The sequence below is a fragment of the Canis lupus genome, chromosome X (assembly GCF_003254725.2).
Source record: "Canis lupus dingo isolate Sandy chromosome X, ASM325472v2, whole genome shotgun sequence".
NCBI lineage: Eukaryota > Metazoa > Chordata > Mammalia > Carnivora > Canidae > Canis > Canis lupus.
Genome location: NC_064281.1, coordinates 31458433 through 31461837, shown reverse-complemented (window position 1 = coordinate 31461837; position 3405 = coordinate 31458433). Strand labels below are relative to the sequence as shown.

Sequence of the window (3405 nt, the reverse complement as noted above, 5' to 3'; positions counted from 1 at the left end):
GAGACTGTTCTTCCACCACTGATTAAGACTGGGGCGGCAGGGATCCCTGGGTGGCGCAGTGGTTTGGCGCCTGCCTTTGGCCCAGGGCGCGATCCTGGAGACCCAGGATCGAATCCCACGTCAGGCTCCCGGTGTATGGAGCCTGCTTCTCCCTCTGCCTATGTCTCTGCCTCTCTCTCTCTCTCTGTATGACTATCATAAATAAAAAAAAGTTTTTAAAAAAAAAGACTGGGGCGGCAGGTATGGGGGATAATATTCAGTTAGCCTTCTGAGCTTTCTGGGGAGACTTGGTGACTTTGCCAGCTCCAGCTGCCTTCTTGTCCACTGCTTTGATGACACTCACAGCAACCGTCTGTCTCATGCCATGTACAGCAAAACAACGGCCCAGAGGAGGATAGTCAGAGAAGCTCTCAACACACCTAGGTTTGCCAGGAATCATATCAACAATGGCAGCATCCCCAGATTTCAAGAACTTGGGACCATCTTCCAGCTTTCTTCCAGAATGATGATCTCTCTTCTCCTTCAGGTCAGCAAACTTGCAAGCAATGTGAACTGTGTGACAATCCAGCACAGGTGCATATCCAGCACTGATTTGGCCTGGAAGGTTCAGGATAATCACCTGAGCCATGAAGCCAGCTGCTTCCATTGGTGGGTCATTTTTGCTGTCACCAGCCACGTTGCCACGACGAACATCTTTGACAGATCCGTTCTTGACATTGAAGCCCACATTGTCCCCAGGAAGAGCCTCACTCAAAGCTTCATGGTGCATTTCAACAGACTTTACTTCAGTTGTAACATTGACTGGAGCAAAGGTGACCACCATGCCAGGCTTGAGAACACCAGTCTCCACTCGACCCACTGGGACAGTACCAATACCACCAATTTTGTAGATGTCCTGGAGAGGCAGATGCAAGGGCATATCAGTTGGATGAGTTGGTGGCAGAATGCAAGCCAGAGCTTCAAGCAGTGTGGTCCCGCTGGCTTTCCCATCTTTACGGGTGACTTTCCATCCCTTGAACCAAGGCATGTTAGCACTTGGCTCCAGCATGTTGTCACCATTCTAACCAGAAATTGGCCCAAATGCTACTGTGTCGGGGTTGTAGCCAATTTTCTTAATGTAGGTGCTGACTTCCTTAACGATTCCCTCGAATCTCTTCTGGCTGTAGGGTGGTTCAGTGGAATCCATTTTGTTAACACCAACAATTAGTTGTTTTACACCCAGTGTGTAAGCCAGAAGGGCATGCTCATGGGTCTGCCCATTCTTGGAGATACCTGCTTCAAATTCACCAACACCAGCAGCAACAATCAGGACAGTCAGCCTGAGATGTGCCTGTAATCATGTTTTTGATAAAGTCTCTGTGTCCTGCGGCATCAGTGATGGTCACATAATACTTGCTGGTCTCGAATTTCCACAGGGAGGTATCAATGGTGATCCCACGTTCACGTTCAGCTTTCAGTTTATCCAAGACCCAGGCATACCTGAAGGAGCCTTTTCCCATCTCAGCAGCCTCCTTCTCAAATTTTCCAATAGTTCTTTTGTCGATCCCACCACATTTGTAGATCAGATGGCCAGTAGTGGTAGACTTGCCCGAATCTACATGTCCAATGACGACGATGTTGATGTGAGTCTTTTCCTTTCCCATTTTGGTTTAGGTTTAGCGGCGGTTTTCACGACAGCTGTGTTCTAGCTGTAAACCCATTGCAAAAAAGCTCTTTCTTTCTTTTTTAACCAACAGTTTTTCTTCATAGTCAAGTTTGGACTTAATAGGGGAAATCCCATTCAACATCCCAGTACTTCAGGTTCTTACCTATAAAATGAGAGATTAGACAAAATAATCCCTAAAACTTTTTTTCAGTTCTAACAGTGCATGTGTCCAATATTTCTTACCAAAATCAGGATTAGAATTCTCCATCTCCACTGAAGCTTACTTACTCATCACACATTTATCAAATTTTAACAACTGGTCTATAGCACATCACTGCATAATTTGTTTACATATGTCTCTTCCTATTATGCCAGAAGTTCCTCAATGGCAGCAGAACTATGTTTTATTCTTATGTCCCTATCACAAAATGGACTCAAAAAATAAATTCTTTTTGGAGGAATGTGTTCTTTATGCAAATTACAAATAACTATCAGATGTAGTTTTTGGATAAAAAAGTAGCAGTGAATACACCAACATTTGTTATTCCCTTTTTATGAGCTTAGCACCATGCCATGATTCTAGAATATTGAGGGGAAAGAGAAGGTATGGTTCCTGAACTCATCAAGAACAAACTATAACTGCAAAAGAAAAAGTGAAACTAAAGTAGACAGTTATGTCTTAGCACACAAGCTAGAGTTTTCTTAGAAAGCATATGAACAAGAAATCCAAAAGCAATACACTTCCAGCCACATGCTCTTTTTTTAATAAATTTATTTTTTATTGGTGTTCAATTTGTCAATATACAGAATAACAACCAGTGCTCATCCTGTCAAGTGCCCACCTCAGTGCCCGCCACCCAGTCACCCCCACCCCTCGCCCTCCTCCCCTTCCACCACCCCTAGTTCGTTTCCCAGAGTTAGGAGTCTTTCATGTTCTGTCTCCCTTTCTGATATTTCCCACTTATTTTTTCTCCTTTCCCCTTTATTCCCTTTCACTATTTTTTATATTCCCCAAATGAATGAGACCATATAATGTTTGTCCTTCTCCGATTGACTTATTTCACTCAGCATAATACCCTCTAGTTCCATCCATGTCGAAGCAAATGGTGGGTATTTGTCATTTCTAATCAGCCACATGCTCTTAAAACTACTATGATAAAATGTGAAATAAGTGGTCTTCCACAGTGAAAGAAAAGCATTTATAGTTGAAGACCACCACATCAAATTTCCTCAGTGACAAATGTGCCCACTCTCACCATTCTCATTCACCTTAGTACTGGAAATCCTAGCCAAAGCAATTAGGCTAAATAAATAAATAAATGGCATTAAAACTGGAAAAGAAGTAAAATTATCTTTGTTTACAGATGATATGGTCTTACATATATAGGCAATCCTAAAGACTTTACAAAAAAAATCATTAGAACTAATCTGCAAATTCAGTAAAGTTGCCAGAAACAAAATCAACATAAAGAACTCAATTGTACTTTTGTATGCTAACTGCAAAATACCCAAAAATGAAATAAAGAAAGCAATTCCATTCAAAATGGCATCAGATACCTTAAAATACTTAAGAATAAGTCTAACAACATGGTGAAAGACCTGTACAATGAATACTGTAAGATTTTGATGAAAAAAAAAACCCTGAAAAATAAAAAACAGGAACAAATGAAGATATCCTGTGTCCATGGATTGAAAGAATATTGTTGAAAAGTCTGCAATACGTTAAAAAAATTAAAAAAAAAAGGGGGGGGGGATCCCTG

General features: G+C 41.5%; 1 pseudogene; it reads right to left on the bottom strand.

Annotated features, from left to right (window-relative positions):
* Positions 1-248: 248 nt before the first annotated feature.
* On the bottom strand, positions 249-1683 carry LOC112655862 (elongation factor 1-alpha 1-like; annotated as a pseudogene).
* Between the last annotated feature and the right edge of the window lie 1722 nt (positions 1684-3405).